This window comes from Hypomesus nipponensis, chromosome 16 (assembly GCF_054491055.1).
Source record: "Hypomesus nipponensis isolate SF chromosome 16, ASM5449105v1, whole genome shotgun sequence".
NCBI classification, from domain to species: domain Eukaryota; kingdom Metazoa; phylum Chordata; class Actinopteri; order Osmeriformes; family Osmeridae; genus Hypomesus; species Hypomesus nipponensis.
In genome coordinates, this window is record NC_140376.1 from 8697843 (window position 1) to 8718908 (window position 21066).

At 48.3% G+C, this 21066-nt stretch overlaps 1 long non-coding RNA gene across 1 annotated transcript in view; it reads right to left on the reverse strand.

Moving 5' to 3' along the window:
• LOC146254703 (uncharacterized) overlaps positions 1 to 21066 on the reverse strand; it is a 103662-nt gene that overhangs the window by 57739 nt on the left and 24857 nt on the right. The window lies entirely within an intron of this gene.

Genomic DNA, 21066 nt, shown 5'->3' on the forward strand with positions numbered 1-21066 from the left:
ATGAATAAGGTTGACTGTAATCTTCAGTCTGCCTCGCACAGGAAGGTACAGCCGTCTTCTTCTTGAGTTCCCGAGTATGTTGAACATACACATGTCAAAGTCCTGAAGTAATTCAAAGTCCTTCTTAGATTTGACCCCATAGACAAATCTTGGGGTCATGATATTTCTACGGCATCAAAGATATGAACCACCAATAAATTAACTAATACTTGAAGGTTACAGCGAGACATCTTTTGTGTTTATACTGTCTGAGTGTCGCCCAGACTGAAACCCATTCATGCAGACAGGGAGTGGAGTAGATTAGTGTACAGCCCAAGTACTTTTCTTTGAATTGGTCCACACTTAACCTTAAATTGTTTCACTGAATGGCCTCTCCATTCGACTGCAGGGTTTCTCCAACCAAATTGGAGTAAACAACAGCTTCTTTATAAACTCTAGAATGGAAAGAGCCTTGTGATTGTATCCCTCTTCCAGCTCATAGGTTAGCCTTCAAGCCACATGGTTAGCTCAGCTGTCAGCTAGCATAACACAACAGCTATTGAGCTAACCTTGTAGGCACTCAGCTAATTGGGGATGTTCTGTTATGTTAGCTAGCGTGTTAAAGTTTTTTTTCATCACACTGTTGCTGAGTCAACAGCAATCTTGCATAGCAAAGTAGAAGTGAACGACACTGTTTCCTTAACAGTTACACTTAGTTCACACTGTAGTTGGTTGTTAACCATTGAACCATGCTCAGTTACAGTATACAACCCAATTTTGTGTTCCTGAAAAGCCAAAAAGGAATCACCAGCCCACAAGAGTGCAAGTGTGTATCTACAGTACTATTGGGCAAAAACAGACTATTTATTTTCAAGGAGCCAAGCAAATGGAGAAGAAATGTCTCCGGAGTCACCTGGTGAATGGAACCAGTCCGCAAAACATGACGGTCCCTGGAGTACTGCGAACCCACTCGCTTCCTCCTACTCCTGAAAGAACCCATTCCAGGATTCTCTCGATCTTCCGACTGCTCCTTCCGCGTCATTGAACGGCGGGCGAGACGCACACGTACCACACTGAACGAGATGGAGAGAGTGAGGGTCGGAACGCGCGCACCGACAGAAGCCGGCGTTCGCACCGAGGTGCTCCGAGGTGAGCCAGAAAAGGCCATTCAGAGCCGTGCGCTCTTGCGACGTGAGCCTCGCCAACGGCCTTTCAGCGAGTTGTGAAAAGACTCGCGGCGAGTCACTCGCGGCGCTCAGTTCAATAGTCGTACTTTGTTCAAGCTCGACAGAGAGCATGGAGCGTGAATACAAGAGGGATATAAGTAGAAGTGTAGAAAGTTCCGGCGTTCGTAGGCGGGAAGCCAGCTCTATAAGTAATTTGTAGGCTGACAGTAATTGCGTGGACTGCAATGTGAAGAGGGGGTTAGGTACGGCAGGTAGGTCCTGTTCCTGCCCACACTGCGGTGGCGATGACGTCGTTAGTGATAATGATGTGTGGTGGCGTGCGTCGCTGTGTCTTCGATCGATCGCGCGAAGTGAAATGCATGGGGTTATTCACGTGTTGTTCAGTGAGACGTTTGCGCCTAACGGGCTGGCTTGACGCGCGGATACAAAAGACGGCATCAAAGCGGCTTCATCCGTGTCTCTCCTCGCATCTTGGAGTGCCTCTGTCCCCTCTCTCTCTCTCTCTCTGACACACTCTTCCTTCGCCATACCTCTCAATTTGTCATTTGAACTCCCCCCTCCTTTTCTCGTTTGCTGGACGGCACTTGGTGCCCATCTAGCTTTGAAGAACCCTCTCCTCTCCCCCCCCCGCACACACACACTCACGCGCTCACTCGCACAGCTCCCCTTTGTCGACACACCCAAATGGCTGACTCACCGCAGCTTAATCACTGAAGTGAGTTGTGAGCGTGTTTACGCGCCCGCTGATTAATATTAACCGTCTTTGTTTAAATCTCCTGGTCCAGTGGACGCCAGGTACCAGAGCAGCCTGTTAGCTGAGAGGACACACACACACACAGTGCCCTCTACTGTTCACCAGGAGAATCGTCACTCAGGAAACTCAGTCTCTTCTCGGTGTGCATCTTTCCCTGTGAAGTGGTCTTCCTTTTTTTTTTATTGGAAGGTGTTTTCTTCGGAGGGGGGAGGGGGATGTTGGGAAGGGGTGCGTCTTTTTTGGGGGGAGCTTTGTTGTCTCTCATCTCTTGGCCCTGGTCACGATCGAGCGAGCGAGCGCCACGTGAATCAAAGTCCCCTTTTCGCGACACGTTGTCTTTCAACTGCGTGTTCCACATGAAGGAAAGCATGCTGTCATTCCTAATCAGTTAAAAGGAAGGGCATTGTCGCCCAGGGACTCCAACTGCATTGATGTGGACCCACCCTGCTACCTGCAGTCAATCCTGACCTCTGAACCCTTTGACCGGCTGTTGATTTAATGGGGTCACTCCGAGGTGGAGAGAGGGGCGCTGAGTGTGACTCGGATTGGCTTCTGTGGACAAGGTCAAAGATCGGTCGGGGTCGATGCTAGGGTCAAACAAGGACAGGCCTTGGGAAGTGTGCGTACAGTAGCGCATAGCTCAATGTCATTGGCTTACTCAGTGTAACCAGGCAACAGTGTATACTCTGGAAAGCAACAGTGGCAGGGGCGTGGAGACCTACAGTTGTGGGTAGAAGTTGGGACGAGGTAGGACAAGCGGGTTCAGTTGTTTTGGATGTGGTCGCAATGTGCTTTGTATTTGTTCCCGTGTACTTTGCCTACGAGACGGCCTGGGTGTGTTTGTGTGTTTCCTGTCGTTGTTTGAGTGAGCGCGTGTTATGCGCACGCACCGTGGGAATGTTCTGCGTGTCTGCGTGTGTGTCTGACGCGGCTCGACCAATGTGTGTGTTCCTGAGTGCCTCTCTACCTGTAATGTGATTTTAGTGTGAGGAGTGCTTCAGTCAAATGTAGTGGCTCTCTGGTTCCCCGGAGCATTTTAGAGTACCGTGAGGCTCATTTGACGAGGTGCTTCCTCAGCTTGAACAGGTGGCGAGCAGCAAGCGCCCGTCTCACCGCATGGCCCTCTCCAGGGCGTACCCACAATGCAACCGGATCCTCCGCGAAAGTTTCGGCGCCGTTCCGCACTGATAACTTCTCGCACGCCCGTGAACTCTCAATTACCGACATGCCACTTGTGCCACGCTACCGGCGCGCCATCCAAAAGTCTTCTATATTTACCGGAGCGTTCAGCATCCTAAGATAGTCTCCTTTCTAATTGCCGAACCACCCCACTGCTTCTGCAAACGCCGCGTTCATATTCTGTAACTCAGGAGGAGGAGGAACACATAATATAAGCAACGTGGAGATCTTTTTTTTGACTCTGAAGACTTTGCCGTCACCCTGCTGAAGGGATAAAGGGATCATATATCAATCCCCCCATCAATCACTATTGGTCACAGGACTGGAAATACAGGGCTGAAGGAAAAAGGGAGAGGTGGATATGGATGGGACTGTAGGGTTTTCCCATTTTAGCCAAGACTGTGGCCAATGATAGCTGTGGTGCTAGCGAAGTAGCTGGCATGTTAAGTGGCTGTAAATGTGGAAACGCCGACGTCTCTGCTAATCAGAGCGCCATTTTGCTCTCGTCCAAACGGACTGTCTCCGAGCGTGACGACGGCGACACGTAAAGGTCGCGTGTTCACACAAACACACACAAGTGCGTTCAACCCAAACCGACATCCACTGCTTTTAATTTTACCCATCATTGATCCCGAGCGTTGTATAATGGTACAGTTACAGAAGACCTTTGACAAACGCTATCACGCGTGAGTCCACAACACACACCCACACACGCCCGTTAGAGATCAGTTCATCTTTACCGACAGGAATGTGCTAAATATATTCCAGCGCTGCAAAAGCTCATTTTTATCTCTCCGCTAATCAAATTAGGCTGTTTATCATTGGATTAGATATTTCTTTTACATCCCAATAGTTTGTCTGGTGACAAAATGTGAAACTGAACATATCACTTCAAACAGTTGACATCCCACCAATCTTTGTCTCAGACCAAGACTATTTGACCTTGTTATAGTTGAGCCAGGCTTTGTGTGTGGGGGGAGATTACCGCAACTCCCCCACAAAAAGTGCACCAAGGTATGTACAGTATCCAGCCTCAGTGCTGAGTAAATTGTTTCCAAAAGGTCGGAGTTTGACATTTACGTAGAAACCCATCGAAGCTGTGCATGGAGCCATAAAACAGAATCTGAACCTAGCTTCATCAGTGTGAGGCCAGCTGACATACATGACAGATGTGTGTGTGTGTGTGTGTGTGTGTGTGTGTGTGTGTGTGTGTGTGTGTGTTACAATCACATCATGGTTTGGGGGTGAGGGTTTGTTTTCGGGTTCGGAGTCAGGGTAGGTTTAGGGTTCAGGTTAGGTGTTTGGGTTGAGATTAGGGTTATAGTTAGGGAAAACCAATTTCAAAAAAGAATGGTAGAAGAAGCAAAAGAATAGTAACGCAAACTTGTGTGTGTGTGCGTGCGTGCTTGTGTTTGTGACCTCACCAGACCTTCTAAACAATCCCCGGAGATGTTTTTGAGATCCATAGAGAAGCCTCTTCGTAAAAGTCGTAAACCTTCAAAAGCGTAAATTAGATTAGTGACAGGAGTTCATGTTGTGGGCTCCATTTCTCTGTGTGTGTGTGTGTGTGTACGGTATCTCTGTGCCTCGGTAGGGGGGGTAACACATTGCAGAACGTAAGAGGTGGCTGCTGGGTTTGTTCCCATGGTTTCCATTTGATTTATAGAGTGGCCTTTCAGTGGAGACAGAGTGATGGGAGGGAGACTGTGTCGAGGCGAGGGGGGGGGGGTGAGGGGAGGGTGCTCACCGGGGCCACCCAGGGATCCCTCTAGTCTCTGCCCCAACGGGGAGTCACACAAACAGCCAAGGGCAAAACCATCCCGAGGTAACAAAAATCTCTGATAGCCGACACACACACACAAACACGTGAGGTCGGTGGGAGACTAACTAGAGAATAACACACGTTTTACTGTCCCAGCAACCTGAAAAAAATGTATAAGGTCATAAATGAAGTCAAAAACTGTCCAAAAACAAGGTTGGTCTAAACAATCAATTAAAACAGTGAAAAGATAAGCTCCATAGGGGAATGTTTGGAAACCAAAGTGGTTCCTTCTAACAGGTCCGAAAAGGTTTCAGCAGTACAAGGAACCGTCATGGGTGTAATATATTCTATCTGGAAGTTTATCTTCCAGAAGGTTCAGCTACGGACGAATGCGTAGAATGTAGAAATGGCAATATGGAAATGACAGAGGGGGAAGAGGTTTGCTGGGGACGAGGTCGTTCCGACCTCATGCAGAGGGACTGCACTCTCCCCTTCAATGCTTTTTTGTTGCTGAAAACTCCAAACCACAAATATCAAAATGACAGACTGACCCAGTGGTGTGTGAGAGTGGGTGTCGCTGTGCGCTATCAGAGAGAGACAGAGAGAGAGACAGAGAGAGAGACAGAGAGAGAGACAGAGAGAGAGAGAGACAGAGAGAGAGACAGACATAGGGGGAGACAGAGAGAGAGACAGAGAGACAGAGAGACAGAGAGACAGAGAGAGAATCCAGCTGGACCCAGTCACGCTGTGTGTTTGTATGTGTGCGGCGTGTGTCTGTGCGTGTGTCTGTGTACCTGTGGCTGGACTCAACCAAGCAGAGCCGTGGTGTTCCAGGAGGCTGTGCGGACTTGGTCTTGGAATCACACGGACGGGAGAAGATAAAGCAGCAAGTCAATTCCACAACAGCACACGGCCCCAAGCCAAATGACAGTTTCCAGGAGTGTCTAAGCCTCTTACAGGACTGCCTGGGTCCTTTTTTTTTCTTTTTCCCCCAACCTGGATGAGACGAGTGGTGGGTCGCAAGGGCAGACATCAGCGTGGTAAGCCAAGCATGGGCCAGATAGCGTTTTACACTCCAGGAAATTGCCAAAAATGAATCAAATCAATGCCGGTAGGTGCTGGAAGACTGGGAAAGTGGTGAGGGAGGAGCAAGGCCAAAGTTAGGTCGAGGGTAAATTCACAAGAGGAACTGCATAATACGCCAAGGGTGCACCACCTGACACATGCCACCGGGAACTGAGAGGGCTTGGGTTACGAAACGACAACGACAGGACAAGGAACGGTTGGTCTGTAGAAGACGTGCATATGCCTGTGCTACGAATGTGCATACAGTATGTGTTGGTCTGTCAGAGCTCAAACGTAGCGGTTCAGCGTGCCACACAGGGCAACGAGCATGCCACCTTCTCTGTCCTCCGGTGGCAAGCCCCAGATTCCAGACTGCAGCCGAGGACCCTGTCACAGTAAATAACATCACCCAAAAGATTTTTAACTGACTGCGCCTGCCATAAATTCACCCCCCACCCCGCTATTATTGATTAAATGCTTTCTCCCAATAATGAAAAGAGATAAATCTCCCTTTCTAAAAAGACACGGTGTATAATCTAATCATAGAGTTACATGCTCTCGTCCCCCAAGGCAGCTTACCAAGCCGGAGGGAGGAGAGAGAGAGGGCGAGAGAGTTTGCAGGACGACGGTTCATCAACGAGAATGTAAGGACGGAGGCTCAAAAGAAGGGGGGAGGCGGGTAAGGAGGAGAGAGAAGGAGGAGAGGGCATTAGGGAGATGTATTAAACGAGCAAAGGAGAGAGAGCATAAAGAGATATAGAGGGTGGGGGGGGGGGGGGGGGACTGAAAAGGGAAGGCAGGAAAGAGAGGGAGAGAGAGCGAAGACGCCTGCATCTGCAACCCACGATGGTATTAGTAATCAACGGGTCCATTACTCAGAGAAGCCTGCAAAGTACTTATTGATTCCCCCCTCACAGCCCCAGTGTTTTCTTTACTCAAAGAAAAGGGAGTGCATGGACATGATAGAACTGTGTTATTTCAAGTGGAGCAGCGGCGCTTATGCATGTGAGGTTTGATCAATGCCGAAGGGCAAGCAGCGACAGATCCATAGCACAGTGGATGGGGTCACCGTGAACACCAAATCCTGACCCCACGCACACACATTTAGTACCGTTTACTGTACACAAACACACGAGCACGCACCCATGAACACGTACGCACAAACACACACACACACAGACACACATGAACGCGTCGCACGCAGAAACGCTTGGCTCATTTCGATGACCAGATTAGACCGAGGGCTGTCTCTGATCAGCTGGAACCCCCAGGTATAGGACTCCCGACGGGGCCTCATAATTAATGATGTAGGCGGCCGATGCAGTCACACAGGACTACCACAAAGAGATTGGTTTTATGGAAATCATTGCGTGACCCGAGCAGCGGGGGTAATGGGGGAAAGATCACTTTGAACTTCAATTTGTATTTGTCTTTCTTTTACTTTCTCTCCGTCTCTAGTCAAACCCCAACTATTCTCCATCGCTCGTCCTCCGCCGCCCCTTCCACTCTCTTTGAGAAGAGAGGAGGTCCGTGTGGAACTATGGACAGGAAATGTCTTTACAGCAACGCAAATCATGAGAATAATGCACAGGGCACAAGAATCTTGCAGCGATGAATCTTCTTCAAAAGCGAGTCTCATTTTTTTGAAGTGCAAATCCACTTTTCTTCAAATTGTAAAGTGTGGATGGTCAACGTCTGTGAAACGGAATTGAGTCTTCCCGTCTCCCCATCCTCTTCAAGCAGAAACCTCTTCGGCTGAGAACCTCACTCCAAGGATATCCAAGAGCTCTTTGGATGCTCTGCCTGACTGCATTATTCCCCAAGTATGTAGCCTACACATGTAAGAGCACACTTTTGTTCACAGTCTCGCCGTGACAACCGCTGTGCCTGGCTGGGGGCAAAGGTTCGCGCGAAAGAAAGAGAAAAAAAAAACCGTCAAATCAGCGCGGCGTTTGTTTCCTGTTTCTGAGAAGGCGGTGGCCATTTGCCCTCCCTGCCATGGCTTGTGCGCAGGCAGGAGATCTGTGAGGTTCGAGCGCGATAACACGATTTGTCCCCAACACCCGTGGCAGGAAGTTCCTATCGCAGAGAAGAGTGACCTCCTTCTGCTGTGACAAAGGAAGGGCTTAGAAGCCCCTGAGGAAGGGGGGGGGGGGGTTGTTCTAGGTGTGTGGCGCGGCGATCCAAGGTGGGGGCCAGAAAAAGAGGCTTTTACACTGTTCTACCCCCCCCCCCCTCCTCCCCTCTCCATGTCGACGGACTGCTGTGAAAAATGGCGAGGGCGGTTTACAACCTTAAAATGGAAATCAATGGGGCGCATTATAAAACACATCGGGTGTCAGCATTTGGCCTCACAGGAGCTGCACCGGCAAACTCAGAATGGAAGCATCCTTAGGTGTGTGTGTGTGGATGTCTGTCTTTCAGCGTGGGCATCTTGGAATGGGAAGACGAAAATGTCGTCCTTGAGTGAAAGAGATGCACCCACCAAGCCCAAATAAACACAGCTGTTGAATTAGGGTTTCGTGAAATCATTATTGGTTCCTTGATGAGGGATCCCAAGAGGGAGGGAGTCTCGAGAACACCGCAGGTACATTTCATTAGGCGTTCTTCCATCTTGACAAACCGGCAGAGCAGGAGCAGATGCAGCGAGGAATCTCTGCTTCGGGAGTGGTGCGTGTGAGTGCATATTTACAGGAGCCTGTGTGTGTATGTGAGTGAGTGAGAGAGAGAGAGAGAAATAGAGAGAGAAATAGAGAGCGAGCGAGGGAGAAAGACATTTGAGAGTGCATCGTGTTGAAAATATCCTCAGCCATTCGAGGGACCATGTCCTCCAAATAACATTTAACGGCTGCTAATACAAAAAAAGAGAAGGGCCCACTCTCAATATTTCACGCGTCTAAACAGCTTTGCATAAGCAAATCTATAAAGTGATATAAACATGATATAAAAAGAAATGCCATAAATATGCATTTTTAGCGGAGGGGGGGGGGGGGCACCAATGACTTGAAGTGCTTAAGTGCTTGTGTCATTATTTTACCCCCAGCCAAGCATTTTGAAAAGCTTGACTTTTCGCCAGCTCTTTGGAAAAAAAAAAAAAAAAAAAGGAAGGAAGGAAGAAAGAAAAAGAAGATACAAATATATTTTATTTTGGGGGGGGGGGGGCAGGAGTCCAGGGAGGTGGCGGTGGGGTTTACGTTCAGAGAAATCACATTCATTGTGGCATTATCCCCCGCGCCCGGTTCCAGGAGCTGGGGGAGACAACCCTGTCCCTGGCTCCTCTTCTCTCTCTCTCTCTCAAGTCATTTTTCCCTCTGAGTGTCTCCCTCTGGTCGGCCAGCCTTTGAGCTTCTGATGAAAGGCAGCGAGGGCCTGCGCCAACCCCCCCCCCCCCCCCCGCCTTTGGACCCGTGCGCGTGTGTTGCGCACACACGCACGTGCGTGGAGATATCGCGGCAAGGCATGCACGGAGGAGCGGGCCGTACGTTTTTTTTTTTAAAACGACGGCAGATGAAACACGGCACAGATCAACAAATCACTCGGCGGACAAAAAAACTCTGCTCAGAGGGGACCCACGCGCAGTCAAAGCGCAACCGAGGGCATCGAGTAGTAAACATGTCCTCGGCTTCAGAGAGCCTCGAGAGTCAATAACAGACGTCGTGGAAACAAATCACAGTCAACTGACTGGAGAGTCCATAACAAGCTGGAGACAAACCAGTCAATGCTCAGGCAGATAAGCAGTGACCAAGAGGGACCATATAAAGACAATCGTACTCAGCAAGGAATGCCTTCAGTCTCGGTCCTAAGCAGTGAGCTAGGATAAGGTGGTTTGCCATTTGTCCATGTCGTCTGTCTGGTTGCAGTGTCAATATTGGACGTCAGATTCCAAATGTGAGAAGGGCGTGGACTTGAATCACCTGGCTCAGTCATCCAGACCTACGACTCAGAGTTGAGTCTCACTGCTCCAGTAGTGGGAGTTCCACTACAAACACACACACACACACACACACAACATTCCTTTTCTCTCAGATCCCACTAGTGACAGTTCTTCACTTGGCAGGATGGAGAGAGACTTGACTAGAGTGGAACAAGCTACATTTTTCCCACCAAAAATTACATATGGTTGGACGAGACCAATTTGATGCAGTAACTGTTTCTACTGTGTGTAGAAACACACTGTGTGTGTGTGTGTGGTCCCTAAACCGAATAGGATTCCATTATCCCAACCCTGACACAGTTTCTCTTTCCCTACTCTGCAATATTGAGTTCAAATGATTGACATCATAATGGGCTCAGCTAAATTATGATAAGGTCAAATTAGAATGTAATCATCTCTGTTTTTTGCCCTCGCTCCCCCAAGGGCAAAATGAATAAACATGATTTGGTACAAGACTACTACTGAGCTGGTTAAGCAAAAATGTGAGGAGCTCCCTGTGTTTCTCCTTTGTCACGGTTCTGAAGTGTGCGAGCAGGAGAGAGCGAGCGAGAGGGTGAAGACGGAGTCAGAGCCGGGGCCTGTTGGAGTGTGTGCACAACCACACCCCCCGGGCGGGTGTGCTTCTGCACAGCCCGTTTGGGAGCGCTCAAGTCAAACCCGGGTGCCTCTCTTGTCGTCCCGTCCGCCTTCCCGACCAGTGGCAGTGACCTCGGAGGAAGTGACCTCAGAGGAAGTGACCTCACTCGAACACTGTTCTTCCTGTGTGCTTGCTGAAGCACAACGTACACAGCACAATACATACAGGTTTTAACAGTTCGGGCCATGCCTTACTAACGGATGTATCGTGTGTTCCGAAACAGCAGGACTGGTTGTCCTAAAAGCCCACTCCAAAATGGAGAGCTATAATCCTGAATGGTTGGAAAAGGATTATTTGTGCCCCTGGCATCCTCCAAGACAGCACAATAAAAGTAATGGATGAGGGGACATACTTGTTTTGTTGCAGGAGCTCCCCTTTTGAGGCTGAGTATTTGCGGTGTCGTCCCATCCACTTAGGAGTGGGAAACAAATGCTCGCAATATATCTAATGCCCCAGATGTCTTAAGAGGCCCGGGGCGTTCGATCGTTCAAAGGGGCTTCGAGCTAGCGGGAAATAAAGAAATAAATCAATATCAAAAGGAGTGGCGCATAATGCTTTAGTGGGCAATAAAACAAATGGCCATCAGGTTGGGTGGGTGGCCCCCACTGGGAGAAGAATACCCAGAGGGCCATGTCGGGAAAGCACTGGGGAGACCAAGGAGAAAGGGGATATCAATTTAATGGCAAATGGACTCCATCTCGCCCCTGGTGAACGCTCAAAAGGCCACCCAGGCGATTATTTCTGGGGATCCACGTCAAGTTCTGTAGTCAAGGAGGCGCGTGAGGCCCTGTCTGGCCCTGTGGAGAGCCCCGTGTCGTGGGGAAGACACGACCCTGGGCGTACCCCCCCCCCCCCCCCCCCCCCCCCCCCCCGGCGACCTTGGGGAAACCCAAATCGGGTCACCGTCGATTGGAGGGTATAATGTGAAGGAAGCCTATTGGGTGACGTGTGCGAGTCGGGGCCACGCTGGAATGTTCTTTAACAAGTGTTCGTGCAGACTGCAACACAACCAGTGCGAATTACAGGTCAATGCACTTCATTCACGGAATTGACTTAGCAATTGCCATTCTTTAAATCTTCCATCTGTCTCTGTCAGTGATTGACAATCTCAACCGTGGCGTGGGTTCATTGTGCATGATACCTCTCCGGAAGCCCTTTCTCGTAGTACTCCTCTTCCAGGACCTTGGCTCAGGGTATCGGTGTTGGGTGTAGATCACGTCTGGCGTCGAGGAGGAAAGGAGGAGCGAATCCACATGAGTGTCTTTCTCTTCTCTGATGAGCTCTCTGACAGCTTGAATCCTGCTGCCTGGCACCATTCATCCTAGGCCACATCAAAGACGGGCTCCCTTCAAAGGAACCTTCCTCCAGTTGCAGTCCAGATTGGCACAAGCAATTTACCAGCAAACAGAGCCAGGTGGTGATCAAATGTCTCAAATGTGCACAACCATTTGGTATTCGGATGGACGGATGGTGTTGTGAGGATTCTCATGTAGTTGTAGTGACTTCTGTAAACAATATGGAGGACGGACCTTACGCGGGTGGAATCGAAAATACGCTCCTAATCCATTTGAACGGTGTGTAATCAACCAGTTGCAAAACAGCAAACCCTCTGCCTTGTGGGTTGCCAGATAAGACCATGAAATGATTCAGAGTCCCCTCGTCTCAGCATTGATGAGGGTTAGGGTAATGGTGATGGGAGTCTTAGCAACCATCACTGTGTGCGTGTGTGCAAGTGTGTGTGTGTGTGTGTGCGCGCAAGTGTGTGTGTGTGTGTTTGTGTGTGAGCCTGTGTGTGAGCCTGTGTGTGCGTATTTCTTGTAAATCCATTGGCAAATGTGTTCACAATCCAAAGCAATAACCATCAAACCCATATGAAAGCCACCAGATGGCTGCTTGATTAAAGCAGCAGCCAATGATGACTAAGATTCACTGGTCCAGCACTGAGTTGTATGTACCACATCATATAAAATAGCTTTCACATGGAATCTCTTTGATACAAAATCGCAAAAATAGAAGAGCACATGCATAATCGCTTGTTTGGGTGTCTCATTCCAACAAAACCCTTGCCAGAAGATCCCAAAGTGAACATAATTCTATAAATAGCTCATGGAACAGCAAGGCTTCAAAGAGCAGAAACTTGGCAACCGGTGTCTCAAACAACCCTCGGTTGCTAGGGATAATCAGGCGTGGCAATCAATACTGTTCTCAAGAGGAAGCGATCTGAGATACTGAAAACCTGACTTCAGCCTGGGGGCACACCTCCTCAGTGACCAATTATCTGCGAGAAGAGATTGACGGGTCACATTTGTCTTGGCTTGATGTGAGACAATGGCGGTGTAAAACTGCAGGCTGCATCATGGGTGATGGCACTACAGTGAGATACAGGCCATGCTTTGGTTCACTCTTTTTGCTCAAATAAGTGCAATTTAGCATCTTAAAGCTTCTTGTTATGCCCTGAATCATTATGTGTAGTAGCTATTTATAGTGGAGTTTAAGTATGCAAAACAGGACGTACAGAACTAAAACCTAGTCAACGACCGCTTGGTATAATAGGAGGGAAGGAAGGTACGTGTGGTGGCTTGTGTGAGCTAGCTAGATTAGCGCTTTTCTCCCAGTGCCTCACAGGCTGGTCAACATGGATCATGCTGGCAGGTGTGCTCAGAACACAGATTACTGCTAGCGCGGGGTGAGATTCTTAAGCGTGATTACGCCACAGAAAACACTCAAGCTGTGAGGCTCTCCTGACTGAAAGCGCCTTCCATTTCCTCCCCCGAAAGCTCAGCTTCTCTCCATCACTCGCTTCGTTTTTTTCCCCCCCTCCTTTAGCTTATCCCTTCTTTTCCTAGTTCATGCGCCTTCATCCTGGACAACCTACTCAACGGTGCGGAAAAGAGGAAAGAGAATGTGTTACGCCCTTGTTTGAGAATGGAAACAGTAAACTAAAATTGTGCCCACTTTCCTGGTGACGTTGAAGTTATACGTCGAAGAACCCTCTGAAAAAACTACAAAGGATAAATACGGGATATGGTACTTCTCATTAAAAGGGGTATTTTTTTTATACAAATGATTCCGTGTTGCACCCTTTTGGTTATTTAAGTGTTGGCAAGCTGCAGACAGTTAGTCATCTGCCTTACAACTGTGGAGATTTACTGAGCTACCCCCTAAATGTAACGTTCATTTCCATTTTGATGAGTTCTTGATTCAGGGAAGCAGTGCAATCCATAGGACTCCACCATCAGTTGTGAAATGAAGCACAGCATGGGCAGGCCGGCAGGGTTATCCCTTTCATCATCTCCACCATCTTAAGCCTGATCCTTACACAGCAATGTGGCCATTTTAAGACAGTTCTAGAACACATTTCAGGAAAGCGCTTGCACGTGAACCTGTGCAAAAAAAACCCCAAGAGGATTCTATTAAAATGGCAAAAAACAAGGTATTGAGTTTCAGTAACCCTTAACGGTGCTTGCTTGTTGCTCCTATTCTTGAGAAGATTTTAATAGAAAAAATATTCACGCGTTTTACTCGGAAGGGGTCAGAACTCAAGATTGAGCAGTCATCCAATCTGAGCCATCAAAGACCAATGAAGAGAATGCGTCTTCAAACAGGTGGATGTTCCATTGAGGAGGTGTGATCATGGCTGTTCACGCGTGGGCGCGGGATGTGAACATGCGAATGTGCAAGTTAGCGGGGGAGGGTGTTCGTCAGTGCATGTAGTCATGCGCGTGCACGTGCACATGGTCATGAGGGCTCTACGGCGGCGGCGAGGGCAGGGCACGTGTGAATTTAGTGTACGTGTTTCATCAAGCAGGAGTCGAGGCGTCATTTCCCAGCAATTCCCAGCGTGTGGTGCCTCACTTCTCTTGCGTCTGCTACCCTGGTGGCCAAGTTACAAATACCAGGTGTGGAGCCCTACTGGGCGCTGCATCTCTCTATCTCAGCCACACAGACGTACGCAGGGGCAAGGATACACACACACAATCCTTCCCCTCTACAACACACACACACACACACACACACACACACAAGTGCACACAAATACACACACACGCACATTCTGAAAACATTTTCACAGCAGGACTGGTACTTCAGGCTTAAATGCAGCTGTATTTGGTGTGTCATACGTCTGAGATGGTCTCTCGCTTGATTGGAGATTGGAGATGTGCAGGTGGAAGCCCTGTGTCGATCTGTACATTGAACATCGTCCCTTCTGAGCGTGGCACAAATGAGCATCCAGATCAGATGTTTCAACCTTAAGATAAAACCTTGTGAAAAAGTAGCAAATCAAAATGTATTTGTACGGCCTTTTTTTTACAAGCAATGTCAAAGAAGGCTTCACAAAGAGGGCTTCAGAGAATTACACCTAAACCAACCTAAACCCTCAAGGAATGAAAGAAGTACGTAGAACCTCATTCTACTGCACTGCCTTTGTAAAACGCTGAAACCTTCACATTACCAACAAAACAGTGTTTAGGCCTATGGCTTACAATATATTTCTTTTAAAGGGTCTTTGAAGTTTCCAAGTTCCTTAAGGATATGTAGATTGTCGTGGGTACATGTTTTTTAATCAAAAGTTTAGAGGGTGACTTTGGTGCAAAGCTGACGGGTCACAGAAAATCAGGATAAACAAATCAAGGTTTAATCAAAATGTAATCAAAGAATAGAGTTGCGTCTGTACAAGTGAGTGGCAGGTCCTCCTCCCACACAAGCTCTTTTCAAGGAATGAATACCATTGGAGCCTTTGAAGATTGCCTTAGATTACCCGGCCCACCCTTTCGTACGAGGCACAGCACAAAATACCGTATATCTCCGAAAGTTGTCAGTCATTCTGTCATTTTTTGCTACTTTACTGGCGCTAAGGTGACTGATAAATATGGTTAACCCAAGCCCTTGTCATAACCTTGCTGTGTGCAAGCTCTGTCCCCGCCTGTGATATGTTCTGATGGGTAGCAAAGAAATGATGGGACACCACGAGCTCTTGACTTTCACTAACAAAGCCCCGTGGTACATTTCTGGAAAACGGTGCTCTCTTAATAAAAGATGCTCGGGCAGACAAATGTGTGAGGTCACGGAAATGTCATTTCCACCCTCCTCACGACGAACAACGCTAAGAGGGACTGAAGAGCAGCTCTGCCGGTTCGAAAGTAATTCCTTTCTTTTCGGAGGAGCGCATCTGTCTGGCCAGCACGGCTCCTTATTAGCGTCCTCGCTGCAGAATTCAGAGGGGCTCGGCGCTGCGCGCCGCTTGGCTGAGCGGAGAAACAGACGCTTCCGAGGGGCCACCAGGGCCTGGCGTAGCACCGTAAAGATACCATCTGATAACTCCTGCTGTCACGCCCTGGTCCTTCTCCTACTCCCCCATCAAGCCCTCCCCCCCCCCCCGGCCGCCAACCGCCCGCTCGGTGCATCCCTGACTCACTCCTGCCACCTGGAGAACCGAGTGCAGTCCCCCCCAGAGACGAGCAACAGCAGGCTTTCGGAAGTGGAGGCGTGCGGCGGTGCGTTGGGCGTTTGTGGGTGTGCGTTTGTGGGTGTGCGCGTGCGTGCTGTTCTTCTAATCGACCCACCCGTGAATATTATCAGAGCCCCTCTGCTCCCTGAAGGACCCTGAGGCTGTTAGGCGCAGCTTGAGATCAGCTCGCGGGGTGAAGCACGCTAACAGAGGGACCGACACGGCGGCGGAGGAAGTGTCGGTGGAGAACCTGAGAAGCGGGTGAAAGGGGAGGATGAGACGGGGGGGGGGGGGGTCTTGCAATAGATATGAGGACGTCTTCTAGAACCCTCTCGGGGAGAGCACTAACGAGGCGAGGGCAGAGCCAGAGGAGGCGTCGACAAAGGAGACGGAGGTCGGTGGTGGTGGCGGTGTGGCGGGGGCATAGCCTAGCATAGCGAAAGCCTCTGCGTGCTACCTGTCTTTAAGTGCGTCAGAGACGGGGAGAGAAGCCGCAGGTGGTTGGAGGGGTGGGGGGGGGGGGGGCAGCGGGTGAGGAGAGTCAAAGTCAAACTCAAGAAAGAAGATGCCCAACGCTGCGCGCGTACAAAATCTCTCCAACGAGCAAAAAAAAAAAAAAGAAAAGCTGAAACTGAATACACCTCCGACTAATCAAATCCTCCATTAGCTGCGGTGGGAGAAGAAGCCATGCTGGCAGTCAGAGTACAAAGCACCATCTCTTGTCGGGAAAGACAGGAGTGAGTCATTGTTGGGGTGCAGGTGCGTTATCCTGAAGCGCATCTGGTGAAAGGCGCGTCGCTTTGATGAGTACCTTTCTGATCCCTTGGGATAACACTCAACCTCCTTCGCGCAATCATGCCAACTGTATCTACTGCTTGTAAGGGGAAGACAACTCTCTTTTTTTGGCGATTCAGAGAGAGAGAGATCTTTGTTGGGTTTAATTTAACAAATGAACACAAGAACGGTCGGATGATGTTTGGAATTGAAAGGCACGTCGGCAAAGATCCTGTCTTAACATCTGAAGTAGATAAGCTGCATGCACCCGCCTTTGATTCCTTTCTCCTACACAATGTAATAACCATCCCACATACCGACGCCTCGGCCAAGTGAACAGATGAGAACTCCTGTGAAGATATACAGTACATTCCCCTATACTTTCTACAACACAGCTCATTTCCTCCCGTGTATCCAAGAGTGTTTGTGCTCTGTGAGTAACGACTGATAGCCTGTCCCGAAAGAGCCTCTGTCTAGTCTCTATTTGATTACCCAAATAAATGGGTAGAAATTACACAAAATGACCAATCTGCATGCTTTTCAACAGTAATACAGTCATTGACGTCCGTTTTTTCTATTTTTTTTCATGGAACGGACATCGATATTTCTACATCCTGCGGAGAGGGGCAGGGGGTTGGGCGTTGTCTTTAACTCTTGAACTTGATATCGCCACTGTCCTTCTTTCTATCCTCTTCAGTTAATTGGGTCTTTTCCATGGCTCACTGGGCTGAATCGGAACCCATAACATTTGTCTGGAGGAGAGGGAGAGAGCAGAGGCATCCCTCAGCACCCACAAAATAAGACAACGAGGACGTCAGCCAGGAAAAGAAAGAAGTATTATGGACATGTAATGGTGAAATGACACTAACAGACTGGCCTGTGAATCTTGCACAGGAATGGTGCAGTGTATATCTGTGAGCTTGTTGTCAGAGTCACAGAAATGGAATGAGCACTTCCTACAATAATATAAATTCTCTTTCATCTGCAGTTGCACACCAGGTCTAACAGTCTGGAGGGGTCAATGAACTTTTATGTCATGCAGAATGCCTCGCAGAGGAGTAGGGAAAGGTTCTTGCATGTACACGAACAATGGTGGAGATTCTCAATGCACAGCCCAGGTTGGTTTTTACTCAAAGTGCCACAAGTATTGAACAAACTGTGAAGGTCACTTGGTTGGTCTCATTGTATGAGCGTGCGTCATATTATTTAGCTTTGGGGAGATTTACCTTGCGGTGAAAATGCAGTGTGTGTGTGGGTGTGACACAGTGTCTAGGGAAATAATGTGCCACCCAGTTGTTGGTTCTCTATTTGTCAGTCCACCTCAGAACCACGTCATTTAAATATTTCCAATTAAACACAAACACACGCACCCAAAGGCCCTATAGCTAGAGAATATCTTGGTTTGACGGATAAACAACATTTCCCTCATTTCTCAACCTCATCTGCAGACAAACCAACAGACAAAAGGCAACTCTCTATTTGATGCATCAAATTAAATCATATACACTATTTAATGTATCAATTAATTATTGACAGAGAAGAATATACACATTTTGTGTGAAAATCCCATCGATCCAATTGAGCCACAGTATGATCTACCATTGTGCCAACAGAACAGTTATGGTAAATCAGTGAACAAAGTTCTTGATCAGACCACCTCTCTGCCAGTGGATTCCCAGAAGATCAAGACAAACGTGTTTCGTGTACTATTAAAAAGTCGTTTGAGTTCAACGGTGACATCACCGGCACTTTAACTACATGCAGGGGGCCAGAAAAGGGTGCACTGGAACATTCCTTAGTCTTCCCTCACCACATGGGACCCTGACAGATAGCACGACTCAGCGAGTCTGAAGCTACAGGGTGGTGGTGGCAGACTCCCTGGCAGGCTGTGCTCAAACAGAGTGGCTCTTCATCCCTAACTTCTCGAAAACGTCCTCATCTGTACTTGCGGAAAAGTTTGCGACAATCTTCAGCAGCCATCCCGCTGAAGATCTTACATCCTCCAAGGACTGCCGGCTAACAAGGAAAAGGGGAAGAGAGCGCAATTGAGTCGAGATAGAGAGAGCTAAGAACCTCAGAAGAAAGACAATGGAAAGCAGCCTCAAAATAGACAACGGTTTCCAACTGTAACAAAAAAGGCAGAGAGGGGAATGGGAAATACAGAAGAAAAGTCATTAAGTGGGATTGGACATGAAAACTTTTTTTCTTTTTTTTTTTTTTACTGAGCATGCGCCGAAGAGAGGTTTTTGTGTGGAGCAGCAAGACTGAGGAGTCTCTCAAGGGATTGTTGTGCTGTTTGGGGTTTTCATTGCAAAACCACTGCCTGCCCTTTAATGAAAACAATATTTCACACAATGGGGGCTTAAGGTCCACACACACACACACACACAGTCAAAGGCATGCAGTCATTCACCTTTCTTTCTCTCACATACACAGACACACACACACACACACACACACACTCACGGTTACACCCCCATTGTTTTCTAAGACACATTTTTGTGTTCTTGTCACAGCTTGAGCCCTCCTCCTAAGACCTCCATGTGGCAGGCTGTGCCTATGACCAGTCAAGGGCTTCCCATGTCAAGCAAGAGGCCTGATTGCCTTGAGAAGGAGCGCAGTATTCCGAACACTTACTGTCACAATTCGTTTGCAAAACACGACACCAACACAAGAAATCATACACTTCAAACATATCACAAGTTCAAGCTTGAAATGGGTGGCGACCACCATGTCATTAGCAATACATCAAAACAGCGTTGGTACGTAGAAGTTCAGCTTGGTTCAGTGTTGTCTGTTCAGCTCTGCTCAGTGTTCCCCTAGACAGCTTAACCTCCTACCAAGTTTCACTTGAGTGAAAACTTGTACCGCTTAACCGTAATGAAGTGTAACTGCACAGCAGTTCCCATGGAACTACAATTGTTATCACTACGTTGCTATGGTAGTTAACAAATACATGTCAAGTGTTGCCAAATGTGTGTGGATTGATGGGTGAGTTAGTCCAAGGTTGTTCAACAGCAATCATCAGTAGTTTTATTATTCCTCGAAATAAGTTGTTTAAAGGAGTAAAAGGAGCTGGAATCAAGTTATGACTCGCTCTAACCTTGCTTTTATCTCTTTTCTTTTTACTTTGGAGAACACGTCTTATCTCGGAAAGCTAAGCACAAGACTGTAGGCCTGAAACCCATTTACTTTGTTGTTACGGTGATGGTTACTGTTATAGGTGGACAGCCGTGGTATCATACTGATATCAGAGCCCATGTGGATCATCATTCTATTTGGCATCAGGGACTATCAATGCTGAACAGAGTTCAACATGGATGTCTCCCTCTTGTTATCCGATAACCCAAGTGTGGCAACGGCGTCGGCAAGTGATCTGGCGATCTTGGTTCCTCTGATTATCCACCCCAACGAGTCAGCAAGCATTCACTCAGGAGGTATCTATCCATCATGAATATTGTGACAAGCCACCCGGAGCCTCTCGATACGAGCTTGTGAAGGTTTTTCTTTCCTTTTTTTTTTCTTTCTTTTGGGTGAGAGACATCTTGGGATGGTTTTCTTGAAAAGAAAGAGCGACACAGAAGACAGACAGACGCAGAGAAGCTTGTCAAAAGCTACAAACTAGTTTGAGGTGAGAATAATGAGGCTCTGTGTCGCTAGTTCAACGGCGAAGCAACTCAAGCCACCCACAACAGCTTCCTTGCCGCAGCTGGTTGAGATGGAAAAAAAGTAAAAACAAAAACTTACATGAAGACGAGGGCCTTTGAACGTGACACTTCCCCACTTCAACCTAATGTGCGAACAAAAAACCTTGCTGTGGAAGTTTGAGATTGCCAGAGAAAATGAGGCAAAGCGGGAAGTGTGACAACAAGCCCTGGCGCGCCCATCACGTTCGCTCGCTGGGGAAGACGGTTCCCCATTCCTCACTGCAGGTGTTCGTAATCACCTTGTTTGTCTGTCAGATTGATTCTGGAGCAGACCTGGAGAGCGATGGGAGGGAGGCAATAGAGGTCGTGTGGGACTGAGTTTGGGTTTCTTGTTCCCTTTTCCCATCAGACTATTGTTTATACGTTCGTCAAACATAGGACAGATTCTGTCAGAATGAGTCCTCGGCAGCAACTGTGAGAAGCTTTCGACAAACACAGTTATGCTGTACAGCCAGCTTGCTACAGTAGCACGGTGGCGTCGTTTGGTGCAAGAAACAGAGCCTGCATGTTCTTTCGTGGTCTGTTCTCGGAGGGCTGATTCTGTGGTGGTTTCCCATCGGAACTAAAGGTTAATTTGGAGTTTGGCGTAAACTCTTCGAGAACTCATTACCAATTAACCGAGGAGCACGGACTTAGAAA